At 49.1% G+C, this 12,425-nt stretch overlaps 1 protein-coding gene across 5 annotated transcripts in view; it reads left to right on the forward strand.

Annotated features, from left to right (window-relative positions):
• mib2 (MIB E3 ubiquitin protein ligase 2) overlaps nucleotides 1-12,425 on the forward strand; it is a 281,262-nt gene that overhangs the window by 86,848 nt on the left and 181,989 nt on the right. The window lies entirely within an intron of this gene.

Here is a 12,425-nt window from a genome sequence, read left to right on the forward strand (position 1 = left end):
GTTGGCTAGCTCTGTGTAATGGGATATCCTGTCAAAATGTCAATCCAAGAGATTACACAAACTTGTATTTCTGAAAATATGAAAATGTTCATCATAGATTGTGTCAGGGTATTATAATACAAAATAAACATAAACACAAGTCATGGATCTATGTACATGCACACCAAGGTCCCTCTGATTCTCTGTCCTTCCTAGGGTCCTACCATTCATTGTGTATTCCCTTGCCTTGTTGGTCCTCCCAAAATACATCACCTCACATTTTTCAGGGTTAAATTCCATTTGCCACTGTTCTACCCATCTGACCAACCCGTCTATATCATCCTGTAGCCTGAGGCTTCCCTCCTCGCTATTTACCACTCCACCAATTTTCGTGTCATCTGCGAACTTACTGATCATACCTCCTACATTCATATCTAAATCATTAATGTACACTACAAACCGCAAAGAACCCAGCACCGATCCCTGCGGTACACCACTGGACACCAGTCACAAAAACAACTTTTGACCATCACCCTCTGCCTCCTGCCACTAAGCCAATTTTGGATCCAATGTGCCAAATTGCCCTGGATCCCATGGGCTCTTACCTTCTTGACCAGTCTCCCATGCGGGACTTTGTCAAAAGCCTTACTGAAGTCCATGTAGACTACATCAACTGCACTACCCTCATCCACGCACCTAGTCACCCCCTCGAAAAATTCAATCAAATTGGTTAGACATGATCTCCCCCTGACAAAGCCATGCTGACTATCCTTGATTAATCCTTGCCTCTCCAAGTGGAGACTAATTCTGTCCCTCAGAATTTTTTCCAATAATTTCCCTACCACTGATGTTAGGCTCACTAGCGTGTAATTCCCTGGTTTATCCCTACTACCCGTCTTGAATAATGGTACTACGTTAGCTGTTCTCCAGTCCTCTGGCACCTCCCCTGTGGCCAGAGAGGTTTTGAAAATTTGCTGCAGTCATAAGTGAATTTTTATTTAGTAAATGTTTGTTTTCAATGAATAGAAAATGAAAATGCAAAATCACTTTGCCTGCACTCCTGTTAATTCAGTCATTTTTGTTGCGTGAATATCTTTTTGCCCAGATTATATATTTTGCCATGTTTCAAATTGAAATTGTATTCAATCACCATCTGTATAAATCACCATCTACAAAAACAGAGGCAATGAAACGCATTAGTTGTATTAAACCGTTTACATTTTGAGACTATTTACAGTAAAAGCAATGAATGTAAGAAAAGTTTACTGATATTCTACTCTAAATTCTTGATATGTGAATGCTCCTAAGAAATTAATACAACTTTATGGCAAGTACGTCGGTTATTCACTTTCATTATCAAGGTTTTAACTCTCTGCAAGACTTTATTGAAGCTGAATTATCAATAAGAACTAGTGTTAGAATTCAGCTGCTGTACCAAGCAGTGCTTTAAGTAGAACAACCTCCAAGTTGGAAGTGAGATTCTATCTCTATTTGAGTTTAGCATATCAAATGAATACGAGTTAATCTCCATATATACTTGCATAGTGCCTGATCCAACATGCGAAACTCAAATTATGAATAAAGTCTGTTTCAGTTTATTTGTGATTTTCATGCATACATAATGCTGTGTTAAATAAGACTTTGTGAAGTTGTTAATTTCACTAACTCATGGCAGTTTAGTTGGACGTTTTAGTTATTTTATCTACCAATCGTGCAGAGCTAGGAGGCTGCAGATAAACTGCTCAGCACAGGGACAGGTCAGTGTGTAATATAACTGTACTCTTGCGGAATAGTACAAACTCAGAATTAAAAACAGTAAGTTGTTCAACAAAAATAATCCAAACTTTGTAACTGGATGAATTAGAGAGATTGAGTAGATTAGGCCGATACTCTCTGGAGTTTAGAAGAATGAGAGGTGATCTCATTGAAACATACAAGATTCTGAGGGGGATTGACAGGATAGATGCAAGGCTGTTGCCCCTGGCTGGAGAGTCGAGAACTAGCGGGTACAGACTCAGGATAGGGGTCGGCCATTAAGTACTGAGATGAGGAATTTTTTCATTCAGAGGGTGGTGAATCTTTGGAATTCTCTACCCCAGAGGGCTGTGGATGCTCAGTCGCTGAGTGTATTCAAGGCTGAGATCGATAGATTTTTGGACTCGAGGGGAATCGAGGGATATGGGGATCGGGCGGGAAAGTGGAGATGAGGTCGATGATCAGCCATGATCTTATTGAATGGCGGAGCAGGCTCGAGGGGCCCTATGGCCCACTCCTGCTCCAAATTCTTATCATCTTAGTAAGTTTATTGTAAATTATCCATATACGAGAGATGCTATAGACAGACCGTGAAACCTGTGGGAGTGTTTGGTGCGTGAAATTGGAAGAACATCCCTCACATTGATGAGCACAAAATATAAAATGGCAATATATCTGTTACATTGTGGTGACGGAGGGCTTACTGGGTCATTTAAAAATTCTTTGCGATGTGAAGCTGACTGAAATTTCAGTTTATGGAGTTGTAATCTTTCGTTAATCATTGGAAATGGCAGAGCTGAAATTCACTTCACCTCATTAACGATTCATATGAACCATCTGAAAGGTCACAAAAGCTTAACGAATTGTTCAGTTACCTTGAACATTTTTAGTCTGAGCTGAATCCATGCCAGTTCCTTTTGTGGTGAAAGACAAAAGCCTGTAATTATTATAGATCGTTCAGAAGCCTATTCAAACAATGAAATAATGCTTTCCAGGACCTGTTACGGACCCCTTTTTGTGAAGCGGCTGCCCATATAGGCACCTAATAACCATTCACCCCATTGATCATTGTTTTCATTTGTCCGGATAGCATTTGTCCGGTCAATGCTAGAATATCATCCAGCATGCACTCACCATATAATCATGCATGGGAGTGATTGTGATCTTGGGCCTGGTGCATTTCCCAGTGCTGGGAGAGGAACAGTGCTTCAGTGATGGACCAACGTGTCTTCAGTAAAGCGAGGAGCTCTATGGACATTCTTGGGTTTCTTGAGTGTCGACAGATAATGAGCATGACTGTTCCCAAAAACTTGCAGATGCATAATAAATTAATCTGCTAATTAGTGCACTCTGTGCTGATAAATGATCCTACTATATAATTACATTGCGACATAACAGATTAACCCAATGGATCTTGCAAAAGAGTATGATGTGGGTAAGGTTTGACTGTGCTATGTGGATTCATTGAGCTATGGAGAGAGGTGTGAGCCTGTTGTTTTAAAGGCTGCAGCCTGTGGGTGGAACTATCAGGACTGTGCTACTGGCAACTGTAGTTGCTGCATTCTTTGTTGGTCTCTTTGGACTAACCAGCATCATTGCTGCATCGCAGCCACCACTGGATCATCCTTGCGGTGCTGGCTTTATTTTTCCTTATTATCAGAGACTCAAGGTGAGGTCTGTCAGTGGAATTTGAACTTGTATCCCTGTTCTAAAATAGTGAATTAAGGCTGCTTTCCATTGAAGCACCTAAATCTGCCAGCACCCTGCATTTGCATTCAAATAGTGCAGCTGCTCTCCACGTGAACTGGCTGTGAAGTGAACCCTGTTATATTGCACATGCACAGACTAGCTGTGACAGTTTAAAGACGCGCATTTGTGCAGAGTATTGATGCATGCTGTCATTTACAGTGAATTAGCATGTGTGCCTACGTGCTGATATCATGTCATTGAATGTGCTTAGCTTATTTTTTCCACTGGATGCATAAGACCTACGCATTGAGATCCGACTGCACAAGAATATCCAAGCAGTTTTAAGAACACAAAATGAGACCAGGAAGGAATTGCAGGAGGGAAAGAGAGGAGAGAATAAAGAAGTCGAGAAGAGAAAATTAAAAGGTGTGACTAAGAATTTTTTTTTTTAAATGGAGGTAGGAAAAAAAATAAAGAAAGCAAGGGAGAAAGAACGAACGAGAAGGGGTGGAATGCACAGTTTAGCGATTTAAAGTAAAAGAAACGTCATGCTAATTCACATGATGCACTTGTAAAAATGGCATCAGATTGGTGAACTCAACAGTTTGATCTGAGGAAATTGGACAGACTCCCTGATGAAGCCTGTGTGGTTTGAATGGGAGGGGGAGGAGGTGCTGAAGGAGGTTACAGAGATAGGGAGGGGCGAGGCCATGGAGGGATTTGAAAACAAGGATGAGAATTTTGAAATTGAGGCGCTGCTTAACCAGGAGCCAATGTAGGTCAGCGAGCACAGGGGTGATGGGCGAACGGGAATTGGTGCGAGTTAGGACACGGGCAGCCGAGTTTTGGATGACCTCAAGTTTACATAGGGTAGAATGTGGGAGGCCAGCCAGGAGTGCGTTGGAATAGTCAAGTCTAGAGATAACAAAGGCATGGATGAGGGTTTCCGCAGCAGATGAGCTGAGGCAAGGGCGGAGACAGGCGATGTTACGGTGGTCTCCTGAATAATAAAGGGAATCCAAAATCCAGTGTGATCTTTATATCCACTTGAACAGGCTGACAGAGCCTCCGTCTAATGTCTCATCCAAAAGTTGCCATCTCTATCAATGTAGCCTAGATATATGTGCTGAAGTCCTACATTGGGATTTGAACCCACAACCTTCTGACTTAAAAGCACAAGTGCTACTACTGGCATTTTGCAATGCAGCAAAGATAGAACTATACCGCCAGATTTGGAAAGAGATGAATGTTTGATTCAATGGTTAAGATGTCGAGTTGTTAAACTGTAGGAGGAAGATTGTCTACTATGTAGTTACCCAGGACTTGGAGTCAGGGAGCAGGAGGGAGCTATGGGCCTTGAAATTCGGGCTCGCCCAATTTTGGGCGTAGGGGGAGCGCACGGTACAATCCCTGCACCTGAATGGTGAGGCCTGAGTTGCCCTTGATATTGAGCCTCGGGCCTCATTTCTATTTAGCTGGAGAGCTGTGCAGAGTTGCTGGCAAAGTGTAATTGAAGATTGGGCCACTGCTCGTGTTGCAGCAGCTCTAGTGAGGGGGTGGAGGAGACCGGATTGGCAAGGGTGGACGATCGGATCTAGAGGTAGCGGTGGTTCGGGGAAATCGGTGGTTGGGGTGAAGGTGACCGGTGGCCGGGGGGGAGGTGAATTGGTGGGGGGAGGGGGGCAAGAATCGGTGGCTGGGTGACCACTGTACTTCCTTTACAATTTTTGTTTCTTTCAATCCATTTCTTCTCATTTTCTCCTTCCCTAACCCCATTTTTTCTCTTTCCCCTGGTTTTCTGATTGTATCGCATTTAGTTTCAGTGAGGTCAGGCCTGAGGTCGTCCATTAGTGACCAGTGTTGACTGACGCTGAGGTCATATGTGCTTTGGGCCCAAAGGCTCTGCCACTGAAGAGCACTGAGGCGGTGGATGTTTGGACCAATTAAAAATATGGGAAGGGAAGGCCTGACTCCCCAGAGAGAGAGGAAAACCGAACTGTGACAGCTAGTCAGTAAAAACCAGAGGATGTGGGAGATCGAGGCTGAGCGTGAATTTAACCACGAGGCCACTGACTCAAATGGTTTGGGTGCGGAATAGAAGGACAAGTGGGGAAATGGGCACTAAATGGAAAACGCTCATGGTATCCGAAGGCGTTTTCTCTTTTTTGAGATTTCTTTTCCATGTATGGGCATTTTTTGAGTGATGGTGAAGTACACAGTGTGTGATTGCGAGTGTTAGTGTGTATGTTTGGTTGCTTGTTTAGTGAACATGACATTTGAGTTCAGTATGCTTTGAGCCCCTCGGAAACACAGGCAAGTTTCGAGTGACCCATTGCCACGTCAGGCATGCATCAAATGCAGAATTGTTAATTATATCGATATTCAGTTTTATATATATAATTTTTGATTATACTGATCTGGGTTTTGTCTAGAGCTAGCAATCTAGACAGCATTGCACTGTCTGGGTTCTGTGTGTGCTTTTGCAAAGCGCAGTGTAGGAAAACTGTCTTTTCAGTGTACCCATTTAGAGATTGCATTTTGCTTTGCTTCATTCTTTTCTTCTTTGCTAAAATGAGTCTCCTTCTTGTTATTTTGCCATGCTTGTGAGCAAGCCACATTATAGTTAGTCTTCCATTGTGCCACAGACAGATCTCCATAAAATTAAATGGAAAATGTGATTGGCTGAATGATTTGTTTTCAGCCTGTAGCCCTCTAATGCTCATGTTTGAAGATGATGAAACTCAGCATATATTCATTCCCAGATTGCTGGATTCAGTCAGACAGTAATAAACGTTCTCGTCTGTAATCACAAGTGCACTGCTGTTTCATTCGATTTTCTTTGAGGCTGCAGTCCTCTATGTTGTACAGTACTGGAACATTGGACCCACAATGGGTTTCGCATGATACCAGTTCACAGCCAGCATTCCGAAACACTGGAAAGTTGGCTGCACTTCATCATTTTGTAAACAAACTGTTTTCCATTATTTAAAATCAAAGATAGCCAGTGAAACATTCTGCTGAGCACAGTAAACATGCCTCACATCCAGCCTAAGCAACCTGATGTAAATTGCCTGAGTTATTTGAAAGTACAAGTTCATTAAAATGCAAATGAGGAATCAAATTAATAAATCCTAATAACTGAGATTTGGACGGTGAATCCTTTAATTTCCGGTAATGAGGTATGACTTTTACAAAGATCCTGTTAAATATTGATTAGAGATTCAGTGTCTTCATGCATGCATGTGATCTTTAAATTAATATTTAAATCAAGGTATTAACTAACTTTGTGGTGCATGGTTCAGCATTAGTTTTGGGGAGTGATGCTGGTAATGGTGACCCTGCTCAGCACTCAATTCTAGCACAAGGCACTGATCCACATATACAAACTCATTTCATCTGGTGATGCATTTCCAGTTTGACTATTTACCAACAGTACATTATTTGGTTTTATTGCACAAATATCAACCCATTCTGTCTAAGGTGGAAGCTGGTGTGTATGTATATGATTATATATATCTTTAAATATATAAATCGGTACTTCTGTCTGTCATTCTGTCTGTCATTCTGTCTGTCATTCTGTCTGTCATTCTGTCTGTCATTCTGTCTGTCATTCTGTCTGTCATCGCCTGTGCGTCTGTCGGGCTATGCGCTCGAAAGTTACAGGGCGTACCTACGCGCGCGTTACCTCCAAAGAAAGCTTACGCTTCCGAGACGGTTTTAAGCGTATTGACGTTTCGGCCGGGCTAAAATCCCGCCTGCGGTATCCCAAAAACCTTCAACATTCCGCTCATTAGCATCTCATTATCCGCTCATTAGCGACAGAGTGACCTCGAGCTCGACCAATCGTACGCCGGGTTGCTGGCGTGTGCCGCCGGGCCAATCGGTGCGTGTGTGGCCGGGCCTTATCCTTCTGAACCGAGGTGAGTCGCCGCCATCTTGATTCCAAACTTTTCCTTTCTTTTTCCCGCTTTCTGCGTCTTAAAAAAAAACGTTGCTTTTAAAACACATATTGTTTTTTAAAAAAATGATTTAGAAAGTAATTAACTTATCTAATCTCATTAATTTTCCTACCTTTCCCCGTTTTTCCAGGTAGGCCTAGAAGCCTCGGCATCTCCTCTGCACCCACGCCCGAGCTAGGCACCTCCCGGCCCCACTCGAAGGCTGGAGGGCCAAGCCTCAGCCCAGCGCCGCTAGGGTGCGCGCGCAGCAGGAGCTGAGACGCGGCGTCTCTCTCTGGCTCGGCCGGGGGGCGGGGCTTGCTGAGCGTCCAGCGTTACCCTGGCAACCGGGCCCGCCGGACGTCTCGCACAGCCGCAATCGGCGGTCTTCACCTCGGGGGGGGGGGGGGGGGGGGACCGCGCGCGCAGCAGGAGCAGCTGAGACGCGACGTCTCTCTCTCTGGCTCGGCCGGGGGGCGGGGCTTGGTCAGCGTCACGGTTACCCTGGCAACCGGGCCCGCCGGCCGAGCCAGAGGGAGACGCCGCGTCTCAGCTCCTGCTGTGCGCGCAATCGGCGGTCTTCACCTCGGGGGGGGGGGGCCCCCGCCTCTCCCCCCCCCCCCCCCCCCGCCCTCCCTTCCCCCCTGCCCTCCCTTTCCCCCCTCCCTTCCCCCCGCGCCCTCCCTCCCTTCCCCCCCTCCCTTCCGCCCTCCCTTCCCCGCCCTCCCTTCCCCGCCCTCCCTTCCCCGCCCTCCCTTCCCCGCCCTTCCCCGCCCTCCCTTCCCCGCCCTCCCTTCCCGCCCTCCCTTCCCCGCCCTCCCTTCCCCGCCCTCCCTTCCCCGCCCTCCCCCCTCCCCTCCCCCCTCCCCTCCCCCCTCCCCCTCCCTCTCTTCCCCCCAGTCGCGCTCTCTCTTCCCCCCAGTCGCGCTCTCTCTTCCCCCCAGTCGCGCTCTCTCTTCCCCCAGTCGCGCTCTCTCTTCCCCCCAGTCGCGCTCTCTCTTCCCCCAGTCGCGCTCTCTCTTCCCCCCAGTCGCGCTCTCTCTTCCCCCCAGTCGCGCTCTCTCTTCCCCCCAGTCGCGCTCTCTCTTCCCCCCAGTCGCGCTCTCTCTTCCCCCCAGTCGCGCTCTCTCTTCCCCCCAGTCGCGCTCTCTCTTCCCCCCAGTCGCGCTCTCTCTTCGCCCCAGTCGCGCTCTCTCTTCGCCCCAGTCGCGCTCTCTCTTCCCCCCAGTCGCGCTCTCTCTTCCCCCCAGTCGCGCTCTCTCTTCCCCCCAGTCGCGCTCTCTCTTCCCCCCAGTCGCGCTCTCTCTTCCCCCAGTCGCGCTCTCTCTTCCCCCCAGTCGCGCTCTCTCTTCCCCCCAGTCGCGCTCTCTCTTCCCCCCCAGTCGCGCTCTCTCTTCCCCCAGTCGCGCTCTCTCTTCCCCCCCAGTCGCGCTCTCTCTTCCCCCCAGTCGCGCTCTCTCTTCCCCCCAGTCGCGCGCTCTCTTCCCCCCAGTCGCGCTCTCTCTTCCCCCCAGTCGCGCTCTCTCTTCCCCCCAGTCGCGCTCTCTCTTCCCCCCAGTCGCGCTCTCTCTTCCCCCCAGTCGCGCTCTCTCTTCCCCCCAGTCGCGCTCTCTCTTCCCCCCAGTCGCGCTCTCTCTTCCCCCCAGTCGCGCTCTCTCTTCCCCCCAGTCGCGCTCTCTCTTCCCCCCAGTCGCGCTCTCTCTTCCCCCCAGTCGCGCTCTCTCTTCCCCCCAGTCGCGCTCTCTCTTCCCCCCAGTCGCGCTCTCTCTTCCCCCCAGTCGCGCTCTCTCTTCCCCCCAGTCGCGCTCTCTCTTCCCCCCAGTCGCGCTCTCTCTTCCCCCCAGTCGCGCTCTCTCTTCCCCCAGTCGCGCTCTCTCTTCCCCCAGTCGCGCTCTCTCTTCCCCCCAGTCGCGCTCTCTCTTCCCCCCAGTCGCGCTCTCTCTTCCCCCCAGTCGCGCTCTCTCTTCCCCCAGTCGCGCTCTCTCTTCCCCCCAGTCGCGCTCTCTCTTCCCCCCCAGTCGCGCTCTCTCTTCCCCCCAGTCGCGCTCTCTCTTCCCCCCAGTCGCGCTCTCTCTTCCCCCCAGTCGCGCGCTCTCTTCCCCCCAGTCGCGCTCTCTCTTCCCCCCAGTCGCGCTCTCTCTTCCCCCCAGTCGCGCTCTCTCTTCCCCCCAGTCGCGCTCTCTCTTCCCCCAGTCGCGCTCTCTCTTCCCCCCAGTCGCGCTCTCTCTTCCCCCCAGTCGCGCTCTCTCTTCCCCCCAGTCGCGCTCTCTCTTCCCCCCAGTCGCGCTCTCTCTTCCCCCCAGTCGCGCTCTCTCTTCCCCCCAGTCGCGCTCTCTCTTCCCCCCAGTCGCGCTCTCTCTTCCCCCCAGTCGCGCTCTCTCTTCCCCCCAGTCGCGCTCTCTCTTCCCCCCAGTCGCGCTCTCTCTTCCCCCCAGTCGCGCTCTCTCTTCCCCCCAGTCGCGCTCTCTCTTCCCCCCAGTCGCGCTCTCTCTTCCCCCCCAGTCGCGCTCTCTCTTCCCCCCCCAGTCGCGCTCTCTCTTCCCCCCAGTCGCGCTCTCTCTTCCCCCCAGTCGCGCTCTCTCTTCCCCCCAGTCGCGCTCTCTCTTCCCCCAGTCGCGCTCTCTCTTCCCCCCAGTCGCGCTCTCTCTTCCCCCCCAGTCGCGCTCTCTCTTCCCCCCCAGTCGCGCTCTCTCTTCCCCCCCAGTCGCGCTCTCTCTTCCCCCCCAGTCGCGCTCTCTCTTCCCCCCCAGTCGCGCTCTCTCTTCCCCCCCAGTCGCGCTCTCTCTTCCCCCCCCCCAGTCGCGCTCTCTCTTCCCCCCAGTCGCGCTCTCTCTTCCCCCCAGTCGCGCTCTCTCTTCCCCCCCCAGTCGCTCTCTCTCTTCCCCCCCCAGTCGCGCTCTCTCTTCCCCCCCAGTCGCGCTCTCTCTTCCCCCCCCAGTCGCGCTCTCTCTTCCCCCCCAGTCGCGCTCTCTCTTCCCCCCCAGTCGCGCTCTCTCTCTCTTCCAACAACAACATGCCTTCGAAAAAGCCTCGGCACCGCCGGGCACTTCAGCTGGTATATATATATATATATTGAATATTCTTCACGGAAGAACTCTGAGTAGTGCAAAAGCGTTTCTTTTTGGCTGCTTTGTTAAATCTGTAACTGACATTTAGATGGAAACGTGTATTAAACCATTAAATATAAACAAAACTTCGCAGAAAAATAAATCTGTACTGTGTGTGGGTCTGGCACAGCTGCAAAGGCCCTGGTGGCATGCTAGCAAACAGTGACTCACAAGGAAAATACTTCAAAGCAGTATAATCTTAATCAGTTATGCCCTGTTTTAGGCTTCTGAAGGAAGCTTGCATAGAAACATAGAAGATAGGAGCAGGAGTAGGCCATTCGGCCCCTCGAGCCTGCTCCGCCATTTAATGAGATCATGGCTGATTATCCAAATTCAGTACCCGGTCCCTGCTTTCTCTCCATATCCCTTTAGCCTTCAGAAATATATCTAACTCCTTCTTGAATATATTTAATAAGTTGGCCTCAACTGCCTTCTGTGGTAGAGAATTCCACACGTTCACCACTCTCTGGGTGAAGAAATTCCTCCTCATCTCTGTCCTAAATGGCTTACCTCTTATCCTTAGACTGTGACCCCTGGTTCTGGACTCCCCCGCCATTGGGAACATCCTTCCTGCATCTAGTCCTGTTTAGGATTTTATAAGTTTCAATGAGCCCCCTCTCATTCTTCTAAACTCCAGCGAATATAAGCCTAATCGACCCAATCTCTCTTCGTACATCATTCCTGCCATCCCAGGTATCAGTCTGGTGAATCTTTGCTGCACTCCCTCCATGCAAGAACATCCTTCCTCAGATAAGGCGACCAAAACTGCACACAATACTCAAGGTGTGGTCTCACTAAGGCCCTGTGCAACTGCAACAAGACATCCTTGCTCCTGTACTCGAATCCTCTCGCTATGAAGGCCAACATACCATTTGCCTTCTTAACCGCCTGCTGCACCTGCATGCTTACCTTCAGCGACCGGTGCACAAGGACACCCAGGTCTCGTTGCACTTCCCCTTTTCCCAATCTATTGCCGTTCAGATAATCTGTCTTCCTGTTTTTGCCACCAAAGTGGATAACCTCGCATTTATTCACATTATACTGCATCTGCCATGCATCTGCCCAATCACCCAACCTGTCTAAATCATACTGGAGTTTCTCTGCATCCTCCGCACAGCACACACGCCCACCCAGCTTTGTGTCGTCTGCAAACTTGGAAATATTACATCTAGTTCCCTCGTCTAGATCATTAATATATATTGTGAATAGCTGGGGTCCTAACACCGATCCCTGCAATACCCCACTAGTCACTGCCTGCCACTCGGAAAAAGACACGTTTATTCCAACTCTTTGCTTCCTGTCTGCCAACCAGTTCTCTATCCAAGTCAGTACCTTACCCCCAATCCCATGTGCTTTAACGTTACATGCTTAATCTCTTATGCGGGACCTTATCGAAAGCCTTCTGAAAGTCCAAATACACCACATCCACTGGTTCTCCCTTATCTATTCTACCAGTTACATCCTCAAAAAATTCCAGTAGATTAGTCAAGCATGATTTACTTTTTGTAAATCCATGTTGACTTTGTCCGATCCTGTCACTGTTTTCCAAGTGCTCTGCTATTACATCTTTTATAATGGACTCTAGCATTTTCCCCATTACCGATGTCAGGCTTACCGGTCTATAATTCCCCGTTTTCTCTCTACCACCTTTTTTAAATAGTGGGGTTACATTAGCTACCCTCCAATCCATGGGAACTATTCCAGAGTCTATAGAATTTTGGAAGATGACGAGCAGTGCATCTACTATTTCTAGGGCCACTTCCTTAAGTACCCGAGGATGTAGATTATCAGGCCCTGGGGATTTATCGGCCTTCAATGCCATCAATTTCCCTAACACCATTTCCCTACAAATACTGATTTCATTCAATTCCTCCCTCTCATTAGACCCTATGTTCCCCGACATCTCTGGGAGGTTATTTGTGTCCTCCTTTGTGAAGACAGAACCAAAGTATGTATT

Source organism: Somniosus microcephalus, chromosome 25, assembly GCF_052327205.1.
Source record: "Somniosus microcephalus isolate GS21.2 chromosome 25, FLI_Smic_1.0, whole genome shotgun sequence".
NCBI classification, from domain to species: domain Eukaryota; kingdom Metazoa; phylum Chordata; class Chondrichthyes; order Squaliformes; family Somniosidae; genus Somniosus; species Somniosus microcephalus.